A 25,138-nucleotide genomic window follows, 5' to 3' on the forward strand; every position below is an offset into this window, starting at 1 on the left:
ATGGGCTTGATACAACTGTTCACAAGGCATAAGCTCTTAATGTTTCACTGTTTTACAGCATTTTCTTAATATACTGAAACATTTGTCATTTTTGAACTCTTAGAAATTAGGACTGCAGAACCAGGATACAACTGTTACTGGAATTGAAAACAGTATTTTAAACAGGATTATATGATAGTCTCTTATGTCACAACTCTCCTAAGTTTTTCCTATGAGTCACCATTTTAAAGTTATCATTGTATTAGGCGTGGAAAGCACGTTCCTTCCAGCATAATGATAGAAATGATACACGGATAGGAAGCACTGCAACACAGTGATTCATACACCTTCACCTTTTAAAAAGCACACACCTGAATCCACTTAAGCAACAGCGGTCAGGGATAGAATCAAATGTGGATGGGGTTGGAAAGAGATCGCTGACAAAAAATATCAGGCAGTAGAATCACCAGGTGCACACTGACAGTCGAGAATGATGTAGACTAGGGAAACCCTCCCGAGAGTGACCAGTTAACTACTGGAGAACACTACAGTCCAGGGGAAGGCAGACAGACTCTGGGAAATTGGGGAGGGAGTCGTGGGGATGGGACAGGGGGAGCAGGGCGGGACCGGCGAAACCAAATACGGCTTGCGCTTCTGGGGCAGCCAAGCCCACGGGGGCGGAGGGCGCCGAGTACCAATGAGCTCCAGGACCAGCGGGCTCCTTCCAGCGCCAGGTCCTCCCCAAAGCCTGGCGTCTCCCTACCCTCTCGCTCGGGACATGCCTTCCAAAGAAAGAAAGGAAGACCCGGAGCGCCGGACAAGGGTCCAGAACGATCAGCCAGCCTCCTATCGTCCCGCCCCTGTCCCCTCGCGGCGACTTACCGGGATGCAGGCCGCAGTCACTAGGGCTGCAGCGGCGACTCGCTCGTTCCCGGCAATGACGTCCACTCCAACCGGCCTGCATCAGCTGAGCTCCCAACACAAACACTGGCGCAGCAGCTGGGTCACCACCCACTCAGCCCCGCCTCGCTCCGCCCCCAGCGGAAGTGACGCACTAGCCGTTTGGGTCTACCCGCTTGCCCGGGTGAGGATTTTCCGCCTCGCTCAGGCCTCTGCGTCCTTGTCAATCTGCGTTCCTTCCCCTCCCCGAGGTATGCGCAATAGAGCATGACAGAGCCCAAGGCGGGAAGCTGCGACAGACGTGTGTGCGTGCGTGCGTGCGTGATGCGCGAGGCGTGGCTTGCCGGTGGGGCGTGCTGTGCCTTGGTTGTTTCCCGGGTGTGTGAGCGGTGGGACTTCGTTTTGCCTTCGTGGGCGGGACCTCGGAGTAGTGTCCTGGTTTGCTTGTTTGCGGGCCGCTATCCCCTTTCAGCAGACATAAGCCTCCCTCTCCGCGTCCCTGAAGCCCCTACCCGCGCTGTCTCCGTTCCTCGGAGTTGGGGGCTGCGATACCAGTCTCTTGGAGGGTGGTGCGTGGCGCGGCAGCGCTCCTTTCTCTATATCCATTCCTGGGCATGGCCACTCAGACTAAATGTCACTCAAAAGCGATTTGACATATATTACTGTATTGGAAGTTAGCATAAACTGCCCCACAAATGGTCCCACACGTAACACATCTTTTTAAAATCCTGGCATTTCATGCGTACCACAGGGGCAAACTACAGCCCTCAGGGCAAATCCGGCCCACCGCAGGTTCTGCTGTATATAGTTGGGAGCTAAAAATGGGTTTCACATTTTTCAAAGGTTAAAAAAAATGTTTTGCGACACACGACAATTATATGACATATTTGTGTCTGCTTTTTAAAGTTTCATTAGACCGTAGCTTTGCATTCCTATACATGCTGTCAATTAAAGCTTTTATGCTACAATAGCGAACTTAGGTAGTTGCAATAGCCCCTTATCCTCTTGAACTGACCTTGCAATTACGTTGAGGTCAGGAAAACAGATCAGTTTCAACTAGTTATCAACCTCAAAATGTTATCAAGACTTATACTGTACTCTCAAGGCTTACCCACTACTTATGGGTATGTATGCTTGAGCCTCCTGTAAGGTTATTGTAAAGTCCTTAAGGAAGGGGATTCTTACCTGTCAAATGTAGTGGATGTTACCCTGATAGTTGCGTTGTTTTGATTTTTTTAAATCGAGGGAAAGCCAGCTTGCTATGTTCTTGGGACACAGTGTCTGGATTATGTACATCATAATGCCTGGTAAACCCCAGCGGTGGATAAGCCAGACATGTTATTTAGCTACAGGAGAGTTAAAAGATGTATGCACCAATTAAGCCTTACAGGCGTGTGGAAGGAGCTTTAGTTTTTGAGAGAGATTCCTCCTTGCTGCTAAAGAAAAATTATTCTGACACTTGTTAAAATGGCAAGGAAGACATTTAGAACTATTGCAATAGGTGCCATGACTATCACCATGGGGGAGAGAGATCAGCCTCAAGTTTTAATACAACAAAAACAGCCAGGATTTATAGCCAGCAAGCAGACTGAGGGGTCAGTGCATAGAAAATTACTAAGAAGTGATATCAAGGGTAGGGGATATTCTTGTTAAACTGACTTACAAGATTCTTGCTGAAGACAGGCGGAGATGATCAATTATCAAGGCTAGGAGTACTCTCTAAACTGACTTTGCAAGATTCCTGCTAAAACTGGACTCAGCAGGCCTAAGACAGGGGCCCAAGTATGAGGCCTAGTTGGGAAGAGGGCTCAGAGTAGCCTAACTAAAGTATGGTCAAGGAGAGAGCTTCACCATTCCCTCTCCGCTTATGCTCTTTCATCCCCTAATTTAGTCAGATGTTATTAAATATCCGGATTTTCCTCCCGTGTCAGAAATTTTCAAATAACGCCCAATTCCTGCTTCTCCGTTCTTACCCTTCCTCTCCCTCCCTTGTCTACCACCATACCTTTAATCAGTCATGAAGTCTGATGAGTTTTACCGCAGAATTTCTTGAATCGTTCCCCTGCTCCACATTTGCATTTCCACTGCTCTGGTTTAGGCTTTTATCCTGGCTCTTCAGTTTCATCTAAACTGGTTTTCCAGCCTGTAGCTAACCTCTAACCCAGTCAGTCTCTTCTGTGCAACCACGGTAATCTTTTGAAAGGGCAAGTCCAATCGTGTTTTCCCAAATTAAAAAGCTTTTGCTGGCACTACATCTTCATAGAATAAACCGAATGAAATTATAGGTTCTGACCCTGCTGACCTTCCAGCCTTTACTTTCACCACTTGCCTCTCACTCTGTATCCTCCAGCCACACCTGTACTTCCCCAGATACTCTTGTTCCTTTTCATACTTAGTGCCTTGGTCATGCTGTTGGCTTAGCTCCCCTTCCACCTTGTCGTCCTAAGGATTTGTTTGTCCTTCAGCCAGGAAAATCTTACCTCACTACTCATAGAATAAATCATTCCTTCCACCTGTGCTCAATTCTCTTATTGTCCTTGCTGCACAGTATTATAATTTGTTTATATGCCTGCCAGTTTCCTGCAGTAAAGGAGTGTAAGGTAAACTGTATTGTCTGGACCTAGCATAACATCCAACAAATAGTAGCCTCTCTAAAATTCTGTATTATTGAATTGATTTTTCGTTTCATTTAGATTACTAGTTTGATAAGTTAAAAATAGAAAATAAAACCCGTTTATGATTCTTTTGATGTTGGGCAGTTTTGAGAGAAAAGAGAATTATATTTAATTTCAAACAAATTCAGTAGTATGCAAAATTGGAGATTATCTTGTGTATAATAGCAGACTAATGCCTTCAGGAAATCATCTATACTTGAAATACTGCTAAATACAGTAATTGTTCAACGCTATATTCTTTGGAAGCTGGGTAAAAGAGACATCACATTGCCCCTGTATTAGTTACTTGCTATGCTCATTCTATTTATAAGATTTATTATTGATTTATCTATTTTAGCTCTTTCTTCTACATCCATAGTCACTCCTTTCTGGTCTGGTTCATAGCTTTTTAAAAGAACTGCTAATATCTTTATTGTTCAAATAAAACTTAATGTTATAACTAAAATAAATTAAGCCATATTGATGCAAGATATCTCTCCAGATCACCTAAGGGAGGGATATGCCAGAAAATAATTCTAGAAGAATCATCACCATGGTATGCTGAAGAATGGCCTTCTAAAAAATGCCCATGCCCAAATCTTTAGAACATGTGAATATGCTACTTTACATGGCAAAGGGGACTTTTTGCAGATGTAATTAAGGTTACAGATTTTAAGAAAGGAAAATAATCCTGGATTATCTTTGTGGGCCCAATCTAATCACATAAATCCTTAAAAGCAGTACAGATGTGGCAAAGCGAAAGTCAGAGAGATTCAAGATAATGAGAGGAACAATTTGACAAGGAATGCAGGTGGCCATAGGGAACCAAGAGAGGCTCCTGACTGACAGCCAGCAAGGAAACGGAGACCTCAGCCACACAGCCACAAGGAGTTGAATTCTGTCAACAACCTAAATAAATCTGAAAGCACGCTTTTCCCCAGAGGTACCAGACAAAAGCTCAGGTCAGCTGACACCTTGATTTCACCCTTATGAGACCTGGAACAGAGGAAACAGCCAACTCTTGCTGGACTTCTGACCTACAGAACAGTGACATAATAAACTTGAGTTGTTTTAAGCCATTAAATTTGAAGTGTTTTGTTTCAGCAGCAATAGGAAATTAATATAATTAGCTTTATGTAGTTTGAAAACATGAAAGCAAGGATTTTCTGTTTTGATCCTTAGCACCAAGGCACAGCAATTATTAATAAAGTGTGGCCCGGAGCGTTGGCTCATGCCTGTAATCCCAGCACTTTGGGAGGCAGAGGCGGGTGGATCACCTGAGGTCAGGAGTTCGAGACCAGTCTGGCCAACATGGTGAAACCCCATCTCTGCTAAAAATACAAAAATTAGCTGGGCGTGGTGGCAGGCACCCATAATCCCAGCTACTCAAGAGGCTGAGGCAGGAGAATGGTTTGAACCCAGGAGGAGGAGGTTGCAGTGAGCCGAGATCTCGCCAATGCACTCCAGCCTGGGTGACAGGGTGAGGCTCCGTTTAAAAAAAAAAAAAAAAAAAAAAAGAGTTAAGTGTTCAGTAACTATTTGGTGAGTGCATATTGAAAGAATTGAATTTATTCATTCAGCCATTATCTACTGAGTGCTTACTATGTGCCTGGCACCAAACTATTTGCTGGAGGTAAAAAATTGAAGCACTGTCAGGGAACTCAAAATATAACCTTAGGTAATAATACTACTAATGTAGAAAGAGCACTAATGGAGACTTGAACTGGGTATTATGAGTCTAGAACAGGAATACCTACCCCAGCCTGTGGTGTCAGGAAGGAACTTCTGAGCCAAGTCTTAAAAGATGTTGCTAGCAAGACAGATGGCAGTAGTGGAGTGGTAAAAGTGGGAAGAGAAAGGAGAGAGCTTTACAGAGAGAAGTAATGTTTGTAATAAAAGGCAATAAGGCAGGAAAAAACATAATGCATGAAGGGAACTATGTGTTCCATGGTTGTACTGGAAATGTAATATAAGGATTGGGTGAGAGCTGAAGAACTTGGACCTGATCTTCTGCGTGATCAGAACCACTGTCAGATTCTAAGACAAAAGAATAACATGGTGGAATTTAAGTTTTAAGTAGATTTTTTTGGTACCATGAGAGGGCAAGATTTGAAGGAGATGAGGAGTCCTGTTGTTGTCATATTTACTGTTTTCCTATTTAAACTTTTAATAAAAAAATATTCTTTCTCCACCTTAAAAACTGCCTTAAAGAATTTGCCTATTTATACCTGCAGTTCAGGCCTCTCTATCAGGCTTGAGACCAGTTTATCCAGCTTCCTGCTGGGACATCTTAGAGGAACTAAACCAGTGGGAAATAAACCAGTTATATATAAGGTGGTTTTCTGGGTGAAGAAAGAATAGTTTTATTAATAGACAGGCTATAGCTAAGGTTTTGGCACAAGAGTAACAACATAAAATTAAGATATTAAAACACATAATTATATTTTCTTCAACTTACATTTGAATCTGAATTAGATTTTACCTTTTACCTAATACTTTTGTAGGTTATTCCATGCCTTGCTTATTTCTATGACAACTCATCCAGTTGAAAAGTTGGAATAAGTCTAAAAATGCCCCCATATTCAATTACATGTTAATTTCTTTTCTTTCTTTCTTTTACTTTTTTTTTTTTTTTGAGCCGGAGTCTCACTCTGCCGCCCAGGCTGCAGTGCAGAGTGGCACGATCTCAGCTCACTGCAACCTCCGCCTCCCAGGTTCAAGCAATTCTCCTGCCTCGGCCTCCCAAGTAGCTGGGATTACAGGTGCCTGCCACCACGCCCAGCCAATTTTTGTATTTTTAGTAGAGACAGGGCTTCACCATGTTGGCCAGGCTGGCCTTGAACTCCTGACCTCAGGTGATCCGCCCACCTTGGACTCCCAAAGTGCTGGGATTACAGGTGTGGGCTACCACACCCGGCCTCTTTTACTTTTTTATTTGAGACAGAGTCTCGCCCTGTCGCCCAGGCTGAAGTGCTGTGGTGCGATCTTGGCTCACTGCAACCTCTGCCTCCCAGGTTCAAGCGATTCTCCTGCCTCAGCCTCCCAAGTAGCTGGGGTTACAGGCACGTGCCACCACTCCCGACTAATTTTTATATTTTTAGTAGAGACAGGGTTTCACCACATTGGCCATGCTGGTCTTGACCTCCTGACCTTGTGATCTGCCTGCCTCAACCTCCCAAAGTGCTGGGATTACAGGCATGAGCCACTGTGCCCTGCCACATGTTAGTTTCTTATAGGCAAGTATCAATGTTTGCATTGCTTAACTTCAGACTTAAGGCAAGGTTGGAGTCCTGTCCTCCCTCACCATTTACTGGTTGTGATACTGTGGGCAAATAATTCCCACAAGCCTCCCTGTTTTCTTTAGTAAAATTTTCAGAATCCCAATTCAGTAATGTAAGTGCATTATGATCTATGGTCAGAGAATGAGGTACTGTGATCAAACAGCATGGTCATACTACTCCAAACCCCTCAACGGGGTCCTAGTGTGAAAACAGCATCTCTCATAGAACCACAGAATTTGTTTTGGGGAAAAGTTTTTCACAGAAGGAGAGAAATACAGGGCAGAAAAACAAAAAGGCCAGGCAACACAGCAAGCAGATAAACACTGGTTGGAATGTATGAATGAACCAGTGCCTAAATGCAATGGAACAAGTAGCACTTTTCTTTTAATGCCATCTATAGTTCCAAAGAACTTAGAGGTTTGTTGGGGACCAACAATGTTTGGAAAGGACAGTGCCAGGGATGAACATGTGCTTTACTGTAGGCAATACTTAGATTCCAGTGCTAAGCTTTGCCACTTACTTGAACAAATTATCCAACTTTTAAGTCTCAGTTCCAAAAGTTGAAAAAGATATAGTTTATGAGGACCTTTTCAAGGACATTTTGACTCAGTTTGAGACAGAATGTCTATTTTTTAAAAGGCAGCAATACTTGCTTATATTGTATCATAAAATCATTCAAGTATAGATGTTACAGCCTATGAATCAGAGTTATTATTTTATCACTCCCAAAACAATAGTGAGCAAGATTCATAACCTCTCTGAGTCTTACTTTTCTCATCCAATAAATGGGCACACTAATACTCATAAGGTTTATGGAGGATTAAATGAAATAATACATGTAAAATGCCTAATATTTATAAAACATATTTCTTGTACACATTTAATGACCTGATTATTGTGTTAGTCTTTGAATATGCCCCAGTCAATAAAACAGATGTAGGCCTAGCCCTCGTGACCTACACAATTTTGTAGAATGCACACAGAGGATAAACAGTAAATTTGGCTAATATTATTGGCATACCAATACTAAATGGGGCTGAAAAGAAGTTCACAGTGTTGCCAGTTATATTATTTGAAGTAAGAGGCTAGCTTGAATCAATGTAGTAGGATGCTAAATTCAATTCAAAAGAAATGGCATTTGTGAGCGCCAACTATATGCAAAACAGTGAGCTAGATATAGTTCCTGCCCTCGAAGGTGTGGTAGTCTTATAGAAGAGTCAGATGTCTACAGTCACCATGAAACAAGGAAAAATGAAATGTGTCATGTAACAGAAGAACCAACAAAGTACTGTGAGAATTCAGAGGAAGCAGTTATTGATTCCAAAAGGGGGTTAGAGATGGAGTTGTCAGCTTTAGCAAAGTAAACATTGCATGGAACATATTCATACTAAAAATATTATTTGTTGTTTATCTGAAACCTAAATTTAATTGAAATACACTGAAATACACATCGTGTATTTCATCTGGCCACCCTAATTAAGGAAAGCTGTTGGCTGCTGAAAAAGGTACATTTTATACTATTTTCTGTATTTAAAGCAACTGCTTCTCCAACTAACAAAAGGGTAGTAGGACTATATATTTGAGTGTATAGTCTCTATAGACTACATAGGTCATTATATTTACAGAGTTTTAAAATTTCCACCAAGCTTTTTGGCTTCACTTTATGCCAGGTAGAAAATTGAGATGTATATATTCCATATAACATATTTTAAATCTAAATAGTTCAAGATACTTTGTTTTTAATTTTGTAATTTTTGTGGGAACATAGTAGGTGTATATATTTATGGGGTACATGAGATGTTTTGATACAGCCATGCAATGTGAAATAAGCACATCATGGAGAATGGGGTATTTGCCCCCTTAAGCATTTATCTTTTGAGTTACAAACAATCCAGCTACACTCTTTATTTTAAAATGTACAATTAAGTTATTATGACTATAGTTACTCTATTTTGCCATCAAATAGTAAGTCTTATTCATTCTTTCTATTTTTCTTTGTACCAATTATCCATCCCCACCTTCCCCCAACCCCCTGCCCCCCACTACCCTTCCCAGCCTCTCCTAACCAAAACTCTAAGATACTTTGACTAGATAATTTACTTAGCTTTATAATACTTATACAAATATCTTACATTTCTTTTTAAGCATCCTAATTAAATAGTATTAATTGCTGGTACGTTGATATGGTAAAGACTGAACCACTCTCAAGGGCCATTCAATTAGACTTTAGAAAAAAATTGGTATAGTTCTAATGTTTGATTAAAAAATAAAATTTTGGGGATATTGGGACTTGGTATAAACTCAACTAATTCTCACTAATTCCAAAACAACTCCTTGTACTGGTTACCCCTATACATCTCTCCCAGCTAGTATTACTGTGATGCATGCGATTGGCAAGTTCCTGTGGTTGCTTGACTTAGGTTTCAAATGTGTATATTCAGAAACTAGTTTTAGAGTTTACCAGGTATGATCAATCTTTTGGGAAATGGATTCACTCTAATCAGACTCATAAGAGATTTTAATTAGCCAGAATGTCAAAGTCTTTGCTTACATTGAGAGATGGGTGGTTTTTTATTAATATTTGCTATCTAGGACTTTTTAAAAAAATTTTCTGCTTAAAAGAATCAACATACCTGGGAAAGAGGCTGGCACAGAAAAGTGGTTGGGAGAGAGTGTTCACAGAAAACTTAGAAAAGTTGTGGTAGACTTTTTCACAAGAAGTCTCTCAAAGTTTTTCTTTGTTTTTAGGTCTGTCTTGGCAACATTTGATGATTTTTTTCACTCTTGCAGATCAAGGATAACTGTGATTTAGATTTCCCTATTTACAGCCTGGTGTGGTGGCTCACACCTGTAATCCCAGCACTTTGGGGAGGCCAAGATGGGCGGATCACGAGGTCAGCAGATCGAGACCATCCTGGCTAACACGGTGAAACCCTGTCTCTACTAAAAATACAAAAAATGAGCCAGGCATGGTGGTGCACGCCTGTAGTCTCAGCTACTGGGGAGGCTGAGGCAGGAGAATTGCTTGAACCTGGGAGGTGGAGGTTGCAGTGAGCCGAGATCGCATCACTGCACTCCAGCCTGGGTGACAGAGTGAGACTCCATCTCAAAAAGAAAAAAAAAGATTTCCCTATTTACATAGTTGATTTTGTTAACTATTATGTTTCTAAAACCATGTATTCCTGGGGTGTTTGGATTTACCTTGAAACATTAGACTCAATACGTGGTTGCTTGCTTAGCTTGTTATTGGTCACAATTTTTTTTTAAATGAAATACTCTGTTTTAGTCCATTTTTCACACTGCTATAAAGAACTACCTGAGACTGGGTAATTTATGAAGAAAAGAGGTTTAATTGACTCACAGTTCTGCAGGCTTTACAGGAAGCATGACAGGGAGGCCTTAGGAAACTTACAATCATGACGGAAGGCGAATGGGAAGTAAGCCTGTCTTACCATGGCAGAACAGGAGAAAGAGGAAGAGAGGAGGTGCCAAACATTTTTAAATCATCAAATCTCATGAGAACTCAATCACTATCATGAGAACAGCATGACGGAAATCTGCTCCCATGATCCAATCACCTCTTACCAGGCTTCTCCCACGTGTCAAGGATTACAATTTGAGATCAGATTGTAATTGACTTTTCCATATTTGTCTCTTTCCCTCTCATTCTTTCTCTCAATTTCCCCTGCCCCAACTCTTGGATAAGTGTTTAGAAATGTCAGTCTCCTTTTTTAAAACTTTATCCATTTTTGCCTTTTTACTCACTATATCTTTATCTTCTTTAACATGTTTTCCTAACAGATAGTAATCCCTAAACTATAATTTACAGGTTAGTTTCACATTTTTCTTGATTCTTTCCTAAGGACATACAGATATGCTCTTTATTTTCACCAGTGAGGTATTTATAAACTTATAAATCATGTGGTAGGAAGTTACTTCTCGAAAACCTTCCTTTTGATAACTAATCTTCTACATGATGTATGGGTTTTGTTGACTTCAGTCTTAGGAAGTGACACTTCTGAACGTTTTCTTTAGAGGAGGAAGTTTATCTTAATTGGGGGACTCTAACTTTCTACTTGTAAAATGCACACATAATTGTAACCAAAGAATAAAAGAAAAAATTAGAATTTCAACAGAATGTGTATTATATTTCCCAACATTATGGAACTTAAAGTTTTCCTAAACTTCATTTTGAGGATGAGAATAACATTAATAGAATAGTCATAGCATTTAGGAAAGACTGAAATAATTAAGATCTGGTGACTATATTTACTTCATTTTGAATTTCACAATTGAATTTCACTCTCTTGCATGATTTGCTTTTTACTCATATTAAAATATAACTATTATGACATAGTAACTTTTAAAATCTCATCTGGTTCTCTGTTGCCTATTAATGATATTTAGAACCATATTATCATTTAGACTTAGCAGTGATCCTAAAAATCATCTAGTCTAAATCTGTTACTTAACAGATAAGTTCAATATTTCAGTGAGACCCAATGAGATTAAATGACTTACCCATTTGCACATACCTAGTTAATTCAACCAAAGTAGGAGAATACATGTATTTTAATTCTTAATTTTCCTTTTTCTCCACTGAACTTTGATGATTCTAGAATATAGGTACTATTATGAATTATTTTTGTACCAAAATTGAGCTTTTTATGTTAAGCCAACTTTTAAAATATTTTGCAGTTTTATGAAACAAGAACCAATATTAGCTGTGAGAAGTGACAAAGTATTGTTTAATTTCTTACTAAGCTTTTGGACTTCTAACAAACTTAATTAAAAATACAGATTATAAAAGAAAATAACAAATACTTTAACAAAATAACAAAATTAAGTCAACTTAATAGAGGCACCAAGCAGCAGAAGCAGTATTTTTAAAATACAGAATTAAAATGACGTGGCAGCCTTTGAGTTAGTGTTTGCCAGATGCAAATAATTACTTTTAGCCTTCTGAAAATATGGATTTCCAGACCTTGCTCCTGGGAGTTCTAATTCAGAATGTCTAGGGTGGTGCTGTCAACACTATATGACCAAACTAGGGATTTATAACTTTTTGGTTTACAGACTCTTTTGGCAATCTGGCAAAGTCAGTGGATCCTTTCTTGGAATATCTTAGCTTGGACTGAGTGTCCACTGTTGGGGATTCAGGTAGGTTTGACAAAGGAGAATGTCAAGTCCCTCAGAAGAGTACACATTCGAGGGCTGAGTAGCCCTGAGCAGGAATTCACTCTGTGGCCAGAGTGTGTCCAGTGAGCTGGTGAAATTGGTAAACTGTGAAAATTTGATTTGCAACTGGGCTGAGGTGCTTCTTGGGAGACAAGGCAATTCAAGTGAAGAAAGAGCCAAGCACTCTGATTTGATGCTGTAACAAAGCTGAACAAAGCCTGGGGTGTGGGGTAGCTCTCTGCATATAGACTGATAGTTATAGTGAAGTGTTTCTCCAGTTCATGCCTCGAGAACAAAGACTGTCGATAAAAAGTGTAAGAACTCTTCTATTAAACTTTGTAACTTGTTAGGAGCACAAGTGGCATTGCCACTTGTGACATATAAAGCTGGGGCCCATTCTGTATGAGGACCCACAGTCCACCACTTGGCCACCAGCCATGCACAAACCATGGGAGTAGAAGAGATGTCTTATGGCAATTCAGGCTTAAAGTGGTTGGGGAAGAGGTTAGCAGCAGTATAGAAACCCTTCATCAGCACATGGAGTCATGAATTTTAGTCTGTTTTGTCTACTGCTGAATATTTTGTGTTTATAATTGTGCCATTCACTTACTAGGTACTCGCTGATTATTTGTTAAATAAATAATGAAAAAACAAATTAATGAAAGAAGCAATGACTTTATAGCCGCAGGTTGGTTAGTGTTAGAGAAATTTAGGTTACAACAGACCTTGTATGATAATACTAAGTCACTGCTTCTAAAACTCAGATCCAGGAAAATGTCAAAACTGAAAATTTTAAAAGGAATGTCAACAGAAAATCCAGATTAAGGATGGATCTGCTTTCCCCAGCCCACTGACTCAAATGTTAATCTCCTTTGGCAACACCCTCACAGACACACCCAGGATCAATACTTTGCATCCTTCAATCCAATCAACTTGATGCTCAGTATTATTGGGAGCACAAGTCATTTATTATTGGTAATCACATCACAGCATTTATTATTGGTGAAAGAATTGTTCTATATTCTGGGTTTGCAGCAGTAAGACAACCAGAAAAAAAAAAAACTGTTCTCTTAAAGAGAGAAATTAATTCCAAAATTTCCAAAAAAAAAAAAAGTATGTAATACCAGAAAATAAGAAATGGTATGAAGCTCAAATGCCCGTGGTCTCCACTCCTGCCACCCTGCCTTCTGTCCCCCAGCCTGCACTGATGGCCTCATGGGGAGTTCCCTATAATCAGCTGACAGAGGAAGAGAACACTAGGGCCTGGTTCACAGATGGTTCTGCATGATGTGCAGGCACCACCCAAAAGTTGACAGCTGCAGCACTATAGCCTCTTTCTAGGACATCCCTTAAGGACAGTGGTGAAGGGAAATCTTCCCACTGGGCAGAACTTTGAGCAGTGCACCTGGTTGTGCACTTTGCATGGAAGGAGAAATGGCCAGATGTGGAATTATATCTATATTATATCTACTATCTATGGACTCACGGAATGCCTTATCCACCGTCATGTTATTCCACACAGCATTGCCTCTGACCAAGGCACTCATTTTATGGCTAAAGAAGTGTGGCAGTAGGCTCATGCTCATGGAATTCATTGGTCTTACCATGTTCCTCATCATCCTGAAGCAGCTGGATTGATAGGACAGTGGAATGACCTGCTGAAGGTCACAATTACAATGCCAACTAGGTGACAATCCTTTGCAGGGCTGGGGCAAAGTTCTCCAGAGAGCTGTGTATTCTCTGAATCAGCATGCAATATATGGTACTGTTTCTCCCATAGCCAGGATTCATGGGTCCAGGAATCAAGGGCTGGAAGTGGAAGCAGCACCACTCACCATCACCCCTAGTGATCCACTAGCAAAAGTTTTGCTCCCTGTTACCATGACATTACGTTCCGCTGGCCTAGAGGTCTTAGTTCCAGATGGAGGAATGCTGCCACCTGGAGACACAATGATTCCATTAAACTGGAAGTTATGATTGCCACCTGGACACTTGGGCTCCTCCTACCTTTAAGTCAACAGGCTAAGAAGGGAGTTACAGTGTTGGCTGGGGTGATTGACCTGGACTATCAAGATGAAATCTGTCTACTGCTCCACAACGGAGGTAAGTAAGAGTACACATAGAATACAGGAGATCCATTAGGGCGTCTCTTAATATTACCGTGCCCTGTGATTAAGGTCAATGGGAAACTACAACAGCCCAATCCAGGCAGGACTACAAATGGCCCAGACCCTTCAGGAATGAAGGTTTGGGTCACTCCATCAGGAAAAAAAACCATGACCTGCTGAGGTGCTTGCTGAAAGCAAAGGGGATACAGAATGGTGGTAGAAGAAGGTAGTCGTCAATACCAGCTACGACCACGTGACCAGCTGCAGAAATGAGGACTGCAATTGTCATGAATATTTCCTCCTCCTTTTGTTAAAAACATGTTTATGCATGTATAACTTGTACTAAGAAAACATCTTCATTTTATTTCCTTTCTCCTTTATCATGGGACATAAGATTTATTGACTTCACATCAGCATTTAAATATTGTTAACTTTATGTAATAGTATTTGGGTTGGGGATTGGTGCATTTCTGGTTGTACAAAGCATAGTCGTATTATGTTAGGAGTAATTATGACCTTATTATTGTCTTTACTTAAAGATTATATATGATCTCAGGAGATTTGTATGGGTTCAAGTTGACAAGGGGTGGACTTTTGATGTTTAATACTGAGTGTCAACTTGATTGGATTGACAGATATAAAGTATTGATCCTGGGTGTGTCTGTGAGAGTGTTGCCAAAGCCCACCCTTAATCTGGTGCGTACCATCTAATCAGCTGCCAAAGCAACTAGAATATAAAGCAGGCAGAAAAACATGAAAAGACTAGACTGGCCTAGCCTCCCAGCCTACATCTTTCTCCTGTGCTGGGTGCTTCCTGCCCTGGAACATCAGACTCCCAAGTTCTTCAGTTTTGGGACTTGGACTGGCTTTCTTTGCTCCTCAGCTTGCAGATGGCCTATTGTGGAACCTTGTGATCATGTGAGTTAATATTTAATAAACTCTCCTTTATATATAGATAGATAGATGTATATATAGATATATATGTGTGTGTATATATATAATATATATAGCTATCCTATTAGTTCTGTCCCTCTAGAGAACCCTGACTAATACAAATGCCCATTACGTATTTGTTGATAAGAGAATTAATTAATCCCCCAAGGTATGGGCGTGAGAAATAGGTTCCACAATGCAGATGAATAGTCCACAACGTAGCTTTTGATCTATACATCTATTTAAAAAACCCAGTTTTTATTTTTTTATAACTTTTATTACATCACAATGCAAGTATAAGCCATTAATCAATTTAGTCTGCTCAGTGAGTAAAATATCTCTATATTTTGCTAGTCTCAAGTGATGAGATAGCTTTTCTACTCAGTTACTGACCATGATTGCCAAATACAAGACACTCTACTAATGACATAGACTTTTGTGTATTCTGAGAAATGAACTCTTTCTAACATCGTCATGAACTCATCTAGCCATTAAGGTTTTTTTTTTTTTCTCTATTTTTTTGAGACAGAGTTTCTCTCTTGTTGCCTAGGCTGGAGTGCAATGGCATGATCTCGGCCCACTGCAACTTCCGCCTCCCAGGTTCAAGCGATTTTCTTGCCTCAGCCTCCTGAGTAGCTGGGATTACAGGCACCTGCCACCACGCCCAACTAATTTTTTGTATTTTTAGTAGAGATAGGGTTTCACCATGTTGGCCAGGCTGGTTTTGAACTCCTGACCTCAGGCAATCCACCTGCCTTGGCCTCCCATAGTGCTGGGATCATAGGCGTGAGCCACCATGCCCGGCATCATTAAGTTTTAATGTATATACAATTTAGTATTTACAAGCCATTTTATTTATAAATATGCACTCTAGTTAATGACTTTTGTTAAGGCATTTGAAAAATACTTTGAAAATTGTTCTTTGGAGCTAAAAATAAGGCTGGAAGTTTAAGTTGTTCAAGTCAATTTCCAGTTACTCTGCTCTTTATTTTCTCTAGTAATCTGAGCAATTTGACAACACCACTTTAGAGTTAAAATAAAAAGACCTAGGTTTATAGAAGCATGGCATCCATTTGAGCCTAGTAATGATTTTTAATATGCCCTAAGGAGATGAATGTTTAATGGCAACCATTTCTATGTTTTAAAAAAATAAGAATGATCATTCCTTAAGCAGAAAAGGAATCAGTGAGTTTAGATATTGACTGTATTTTCTGTTGCGATAGTTATTCTGCATTAAAGAATTAAAAGGAAGATTAAAAACTCACAATAGACACATTCAATTACTTCATGTATAATTGCCAATTAAATAAATTCTAACTAAACCAAATTAGTTATTAGGCTTTTACCAAAAGTAATTTATGATCCAGATTGTTTAAAAAGCACTAGAGACTTGATTAAATTTAGCATTCTTATGTATATGCTCACTTTTGTTGTTTTGCTAATGATTCTCTTGGCAAAAGCAGTTGCAAAGCTCAAAGTAACTTTTAAATTGTATGGGGCTCTGTATGCATCCAGTGAAAAGGTCTTTAATACAGCAGTAATATAGAATTCCTCAAGAAGCAAATCCCCTGTTGCAGGTTCATTCAATCATATAAATGCATTTCAAAGCATTCTGAAATTGAGCCAGCCCATTATGTTTACCAGCCAAAACTTTACAGCTTAACCCTTAAGTTACAACTGAAGTATTTCCTTATATGTGAATGTTTTTCTTTTCTCTTCAAGATGACATTCAATAATCTGACAGTCCTGTTCATTGCAGCACCTTGTACACAAAAATAAGTCTGAATTGGCTGAAGATCGGGAAAAAAAAACTTAAATTCAAACAAATGTTTTGGCAAGAACTTTTATAGTTTGTGGAATTTGTATTGCTATTCTGTCACTGTGGAGGGGATAACAAAGTTGCTTAGGATCTATATCTATATCTGTATCTATATTTAGATATATATTATGTAGCATGGTGGACTTGAGTGGCATTTTTCCAGGTTCTTTGCCAACTAATTTGTAATATCACAAATGTCTGTAAGGCTAGATGGTAAAGATGTTTGCCTCCATTTATAAAATAATCATGGCACTCAGGTTATCTTTTTCTGTATAACAATCCTGAAACTTAGTAGTTGAAAAAAAACAAACATTTTATTATATTTCACAATTTCCCTGGTCGGATATTTAGGCATGGCTTGGCATCTTCTGTTTCTTTTTTGTTTGTTTTGTTTTGTTTTTGGAGACAGAGTTTTGCTCTTGGTGTCCAGGCTGGAGTGCAATGGCGTGATCTCAGCTCACTGCAACCTCCGCCTCCTGGGTTCAAGCGATTCTCCTGCCTCAGCCTCCTGAGTGGCTGGAATTACAGGCACGTGCCACCATGCCCAAGTAATTTTTGTATTACTAGTAGAGACAGGGTTTCACCACGTTGGCCAGGCTGGTCTCTAACTCCTGACCTCAGGTGATCCAACTGCCTCGGCCTCCCAAAGTGCTGGGATTACAGGCGTGAGCCACTGTGCCTGGCCAAGCAACTTCTGTTTCATATGGCATTGACTGAAGTCACTTAGTGGCATTCAGCTGGCAGATGGGCTGGTCTGGAGAATTCAAAATGGCTTCACTTACATATCTGGTGCCTTGGTGGGAATGGCTAGAAGACTAGGCTCAAAACTTTTTTTTTTTATTTAATTTTTTTGTTTGTTTGTTTTTTTGTTGTTTTTTTTGAGACGGAGTCTCGCTCTGTCACCCAGGCTGGAGTGCAGTGGCATGATCTCGGCTCATTGCAACCTCCACCTCCCAGGTTCAAGCAATTCCCCTGCCTTAGCCTCCCGAGTAGCTGGGATTACAGGTGCCTGTCACCACGCCTGGCTAATTTTTTTGTATTTTTAGTAGAGACTGAGTTTCACCGTATTAGCCAGGATGGTCTCGATCTCCTGACCTCATGATATGCCCACCTTGGCCTCCCAAAGTGCTGGGGCCGGCTCAAAACAATTGACTGGAGCAGTATCACAGGGCTTCCAGAGCATGGTGAGCTCAGGGTTGTCTGACTTCTTATATACAAATTGCTTTCCCAAGAATGAGTGTTGCAAGAGGCCCAGGTAGAAGCTGCAAGGCTTTTTATGGGCTAGCTTTGGGAGTCCTAGAACATCAAGCAAGTCACTAAGTCCAGTCCGGATTCAAGAGAAGGGAAGAATAGGTTCTGCCCTCTATCTCTTGATGGAGTATGGCATGCTTACCCAGGAAGAAAAGAGGTTGATGGTCATCATCTACCATCACGATGGTACTACAAACATCACAACTAGGGACTGATGATAAGCAGTCTATCACCAAATGATTACTTTCCAAGAGAAAGTCATCTTTAAAATGTTGCAGTTTGTAGTAGCTGTGATCTTCAGATTTTCATATCTAGGTCTGAAATATCTCCCAGTATTTTTTATTGCTATACTAAATTGCTCCAGCCAAGGAGATCCAAGACCTATGTGATCTGGATTTTCCTGGGTTGGCCCTATTTTTTTTTATCCCAGTGATAGTTTTGACCATCTGGCACACAAAATTTTGTGGGATATTTAGGTAAACATACACATAGGTAAACACAATGTATTGCACATCAGAAGTTAACAGCAAATCATGCCAGTTTGAGCTAGGAAGTTATACAAGTCACCACTGGGACCTCATTTTCCCATATATAATGGGGGGGTAGGATGGGCTAAAATATAAAACAAATTATGAACAACTATATGCTAATAAATTTGACAACTTAGATTAAATGGATAGTCTTTGAAAAATATAACTTACCAAAACTAACACAAGATCAAAAAGAAATTCTGAATAATCTTTTTTCTATTAAAGTAATTGCATTTGTTTTCAAAAACTTCTCCACAAAGAAAATTCTAAGCCTAAGTAATTTTCCTGATGAAGTCTACTAAACATTTAAGGAAGAAAAGGAGACAATTCATGGTCCAAACTATCAATAATCTTCTAAATAAAGAAGGACATTGGGCCAGGCATGCTGGTTTACGCCTGTAATCCCAGCACTTTGGGAGGCCGAGGCGGGTGGATCACCTGAGGTCGGTCAGGAGTTCAAGACCAGCCTGGCCAACATGGTGAAACCCCATCTCTACTAAAAATACAAAAATTAGCCGGGCATGGTGGCAGGCGCCTGTAATCCCAGCTACTCAGGAGGCCGAGGCAAGAGAATCGCTTGAACCCAGGAGGCAGAGGTTGCAGAGAGCTGAGATCGCGCCACTGCACTCCAACCTGGGTGACAGAGCGAGACTCTATCTCCAAAAAAAAAAAAAACAAAGAAGCTCATTGATGTAGAATAGGTAAACAACAACAACAAGAGGGGGGGTAAAAAACGCTTATGAAACAAATTCTCCATAAATTCTCTTTAGTAATTAATTAATTAATTACTTTTGAGACAGAGTCTCACTCTGTCACCCAGGCTGGAGTAGCAGAGGTGCAATCTCAGCTCACTAAAACTTTTGCCTCTTGGGCTTAAGCAATTCTCCTGCCTCAGCCTCCTGAATAACTGGAGCTACAGGGGCACATCACCACGCCCAGCTAATTTTCGTAATGTTTTGTAGAGACAGGGTTTCATCATGTTGCCTAGGCTGGTCTTGAACTCCTGGGCTCAAGCAATCTGCTAGTCCCAAAGTGCTGGGATTACAGGCATGAGCCACTATGCCTGGCCTAGATTCTCTGTAAATTCCACACTTGAAATGCAGTAATGCAAGTTTAGAAGGAAGAGGCAATCAAAGGAAACTAGTAGAGATATTTTCAGAAAAAAAATAAATTATATTTAGTTTTATTTTTGTCTTATTTAGAGAAATATAGATTACTATAGTTTGTTGAATTTGAGGCTACATTTTTAAAAACAGACACACTGCCAAGAATAACAAAAACAGTTGAATTGCTCCATAAAATGAATTGATATAAGATTTAAAAAGACCAGTAAATGAAGCATAGCATTATTCATATTACTATGTAGTGTTAAGAATGTCTATACTGTTTTTAAAGTGTAGTGAAAGTGACTTTTCATGTCTAATAGATTAGTATAGTTCCCAGAACAATCGTAAACCGCAAATTTTTGTTATTTTGAGGGAGTTGGCAGCAAACATTCCATGGCATTAAGATAAAATGGCAGCTTCTCTCTAAGTCTCAAGTGACAATTTGCTGTCAGTTCCATTGTGAAAAGTGTAACTAGTTGAAATATTTACAAACACTTTTAGGAATAATATATCTGTGAAGATAGAGAATAAATTTAGGTAGAGCTTAAGCTTCATAGAATAAAATCCTAATCAAGAGATAAGTCATTCAAGATGAAGATAATTGTCTAGAAAAATATCTATTTAGAAAAATATCAAAGTCTTGACTTAAAAATTCAATTTAGAATTTAGATAATCCCAACATAAGGAAAATTTAGGAGTGGCTGATAAATCACCTTTTGTACTGTTGGGTTATTACATTTTTGAGTTTCATTGATTTATTTGTTAATCATTCTATATATTGCAATTGAAAATAGGAGTCTTAGAGTCAATATTTTGTGACTTTCCGAGTGGGACCCCAAATTGAAAATAGTGATATGTGTATTTTTAACCATCTTAAATTTCTTTTCTCTCATTTAAGTCTTATATTTTCTAAATTTCCCATCTCCTTTGACATTGTAATTTCTATGGTTTCTCCTCTATTTGCTGTTAAAATGGGTAGAGTTGAGATACACAGTAGGGCAAACGAGCCAGCACAAAGTTAGCAACAGGTTTAGAGACTGAGTAATGTAAAGTTCCCATTAGGTTAACGATCTACAATATTTATTAAATAGTAAATAGATCTAAGCATTTACTAAATAGTACTTATTAAATAGCATTTATTAAATAGTAAATAGATCTAAGCATGATGCAGTTCACTTTATCAACCATCCGTCAATCAGATAAGGCCACAAGAGATAGCATATTATTATTATCCTGTTTTTCTGTAAAAATTTGAGGGCTTGCTAGGTGCCACGAACAAGTTTTGGCCTCCACCTCTTAGGAACTTGCAGAGCAGTCACAGAGACTGATACATAAAGAGGCAATTAAAGCAAAGTGTGATTTAGTTATAATAATAGAATGTGTTCAGACAGAGGCATAAACAATCAGTTGGTGTGTACACCTGGAACAGGTGATATTTGAACTGGTTCTTCAGTGATACATAGGACTCTTACCCACACCGCTGGCCCTGAAAAGTTCTGGTTTCAGTTTTGCTCCAGATTAACAACAACAACAACAACAAAAATAGGAAGAGGAATCGTAAGGGGACGAGGAGGAAGAAGAGAAGGAGAAGGAGGAATTTGTGGGATCATTTTATCTAAGTTTGGAAGCAATTTTTCCCATATCAAGAATTATTGTTTAAAACCAGGGTGCTCCATTCTCTATTCTTAGTAGTGCTGTCGCCTCACTCAGTATTTTGTTATTGCTAAGGAATGAGCAGTTTACCTTTGCATGACTTGAGCTTATGTTGTTGTCTATTTTTTATTAAAAAGCTTTGTTTACAGTACTCTTCAGAAATACATTTCTGTGGTGATACCTAGTAATGTGCTTCTACCTACTCACTAAATTATATTACCAATGCAAACCAGATGTTTCAGTCTCGCTTGCATTGGTAATAAAATAAATCCCAGCTGGATCCCAGCTCTATGCCCCTCCCATATTAAGGAACATTGTTTTCCCTTTGTGTTTTATCATTTCCCAAATTAAGAAAACTATCCAGGTGGACTGGAAGTTGATATGCTGAAGGGTGTTTCAAAGCACCAAGTTTTAACAAGGCAAAACAAATGCTTCTTAAACATATTATTTAATGTTCCAAAAAAGGAATAGACATTTCTTATTTAATGACATTCTGGGAATTGTTTGAACAATTTATAGTGTCCTTTATCTGTCACTCTTTACTCCTTCAAAAATTCTTTCTCATCTTTTAATACCACACTGATGAACAGATTAACTTATTTTTCATCCGTGGTTCAGGTACATTCTAGTCTCATGCTAGTGAATTCATTTTCACTTAGACTAACCAAGGTAGCAAGCTCAATGAAATTAACCTCATTTCACATTTATAATATTCAAGTTCATTGTGCATATTTAAACACCACACATCTTTATTAATGGAAAATATGAACCATGCACTGAATAAAACTAAAGATTAGGTTCTCTCTGAAATTAGCTCCTGCTCCATTTCTTCTCATTTTGAATTATATTTCTGTAACCAAAAGCAAGAATTGAACTTACATATTATTTTCCAGCAATCCAAAAAAATACTTACTTAATCCCTAAATTTATTTTCTGATATTCTATATAGTAATTTGAACATTAAAAGTTATTTTCCATAAAATTATGAGGCAGTATTCGTCTAAGATTTGTAAGAATTCTTTGTACAGTTTATCAAGCCTGCTTTTAGATATGGGACACTTTTTCTTTTAGTCCTAGTTCTATTCCTGATTAATTAAAATCACATAGTTGAGCTGTTGTTTGTGTATTAAAATCTGTCTAGAATAGTCGATTTTCCATTTCTATGTTTCAGGGTTTTTAGATAATAAAATATGTAAAGAGCTTTTGTTTCTCTAAAGAAAGGCACAAGGTAAGATGTAAGATATTATTGCCCTGAGCAGTGGTGTTTAAATTTTGAGGGGTAATTTATCCCTTTCTTAATCTTAATAGAAATTGTGAAAAATGCCTATGCATATGAAATTTTGCATTAAATTTTAGAGGATCCAGTGAGCCTCCTAAAGGCCTCCCATGGTCCAGTCCCCAACCCTGGAGGGAATGCTACTGCACCTTTTCTAGGTACTGGTTATAACATGCCAGGAGAGATTTAAAGTAGTATTATTTACACTATAATTCAAGTTAATAATTTAACAGGACCTGCCTGAATAATGGGACAATAATATACTCATGGAGCTACAAATTGGTTAATTTATATGCTGACTGTCTCAGTGTGGAGCCAGAATTAGACCCAGCAAAACAGCTCTTGAAATATGGCTTAGTGGGTGCTGTTGTTCACCTGAAAAACATTTATGGAGCTCTGACTTTGTACTAGGAATTGTGCTAGACAATGAAGCTAAAAAGCTCATAAAAAGCTTATACTTTGGGGATAAAAAAACAAGTAAAGAAGCAATAATGACACTGGATGATAGAAATGATAATAGGATTAAGTAAAAGGAGCTAACAGACTAAATATGAAGGTTACCTGGAAGGGCAAATGAAGGTTTTCTAGATAAAATAACGAATAGGTCAGCCCTTGTATTAGTCTGTTCTCTTGCTGCTAATACAGACATAATCCAAGACTGGCTAATTTATAAAGGAAAGAGATTTAATTGACTCACAGTTCCACACGGCTGGGGAGGCCTCACAATCATGACTGAAGGCAAATGAGGAGCAAAGTCATGTCTTACAAGGCAGCAGGCAAGAGAGCTTGTGTAGGGGAACTCCCCTTTATAAAGCCATCAGATCTCATGAGACTTATTCACTATCATGAGAACAGCACAGAAAAGACCTGCCCCCATGATTCAATTACCTCCCACTGGTCCCACCCAGGACACATGGGAATTATAGGAGCTACAATTCAAGATGAGATTTGGGTGGGGACACAGCCAAACCGTATCAGTCCTGAAGGATGAATAGGAGCGAGCCCATAGCTCTTACACATATTCTTAAAAACCCAGTGTTCTACAAGCCTTATTACAAACAAAACAAAACAAAACAAAAGCCTGCAGTCCTAGTTCATTTTCTGCTCTCCAGAGTCAACCCCTTCTAATGATATTGCAGATTCTTTGTGTATTTACCTATATTTCTCAAAATAACATGCTTAATACACACACACACACACATGTATTTTTTTTTTTTTTTGAGTCTCGCTCTGTCATCAGGCTGGAGTGCCGTGGCACGATCTCAGCTCACTGCAACTTCCACCTCCCGGGTTCAAGTGATTTTCCTGCCTCAGCCTCCTGAGTAGCTGAGACTACAGGCGCACATCACCACGCCCAGCTAATTTTTGTATTTTTAGTAGAGACAGGTTTCACCATATTGGCCAGGATGGTCTTGATCTCTTGACCTCATGATCCGCCCGCCTCGGCCTCCCAAAGTGCTGGGATTACAGGCATGAGCCACGCATCTGACCTATATTTTTAAAGTTTTAGATTTAGGCACTATCTTTTGACACTCCACTATGGTAGATGAGGATTTGCTGTGTTTAATTACCTTGTCATTCTACCCCTTGCTTCTGACCCAACCGCAAACGTGAGCATACACACACCCTTCTATGTTACCTTCTATCTTCCTAATATACATGTGTAAGTCGTTATACTCTATTTACATTATTTTGACCATGTAAATGCAGCTATGTACGAAGAAATGACAGTTTGATCTTCCATGCACATTTCATGTCAATATTAGTCTGGCTTTTTTGCATAGTTTTCTCTGTGCTTTGTCATTAATTTAACCCTAAATTCTACCCCAGATGAGTTTCCTCTCCAGATATTCAACACATTAGTTAATCTAACGATTTTCATCTTTGAAGAACTTTATGTTTCTTTTGAAGAACTCGATATTTCTGAGCCTCCAGACCTATTGTTGTTATTTGGACTGGTGGCTCTCTAGGCACATTGTACTGGGGCCTTCCTTCACCACCAGCTTGGAATTCCTTTTGCTTCTTTCTTGATTTGAATTTCCTTTTTTCCTATTTTCATCTCTAGATCAATTGAATAATAAACTATCATCTAGGCAATCATTCTAGAAGATAAACAATTTTTTGATTTTCTTTTATGGCCTTATTTCCCTAGAATACATTTTCCAACAGCTTCCTTAGAAAGGGTCCAGAGGAGGCAATTTTTTGAGACCTTGGATATACAGAATTAATTCTATGTTTTTCCTTCAGAATTTTCAGATTATTAATCTTTTTACTTTTCGCTTCCAGTGTAGCTATTAAGAAGTTTGGAGCTACTCTATTCTTGACCCTTTGTGTCTTTTTTTTTCTTCTTGCTGAAGGTCTGTAAAATCTTCTGTTTATATTTATAGCTCTGACTTTAAAAAATAACGTGCCTTGGTAAGTACTTGTTTTTGCCCATTGTTCTCAGGACATAATGGGTCATTCCGTCTGG

At 39.2% G+C, this 25,138-nt stretch overlaps 1 protein-coding gene across 4 annotated transcripts in view; it reads right to left on the reverse strand.

The window, feature by feature from the left end:
• The window catches only part of PNPLA8 (patatin like phospholipase domain containing 8), a 79,965-nt gene that overhangs the window by 50,090 nt on the left and 4,737 nt on the right, over positions 1–25,138 (reverse strand). For 2 of the 4 annotated variants that reach the window (XM_055283700.2, XM_055283699.2), the window contains exon 1: positions 862–1,012. The exons of 1 other annotated variant lie outside the window; for it this stretch is intronic. The gene's annotated coding sequence lies outside the window, so the exon portion shown is untranslated. Of the gene's footprint in view, positions 1–861; positions 1,014–25,138 lie in introns of those variants that run through there. One more of the 4 variants, XM_055283701.2, reaches the window with a different exon arrangement.

This window comes from Symphalangus syndactylus, chromosome 6 (genome assembly GCF_028878055.3).
Source record: "Symphalangus syndactylus isolate Jambi chromosome 6, NHGRI_mSymSyn1-v2.1_pri, whole genome shotgun sequence".
Classification (NCBI taxonomy): Eukaryota; Metazoa; Chordata; class Mammalia; order Primates; family Hylobatidae; genus Symphalangus; species Symphalangus syndactylus.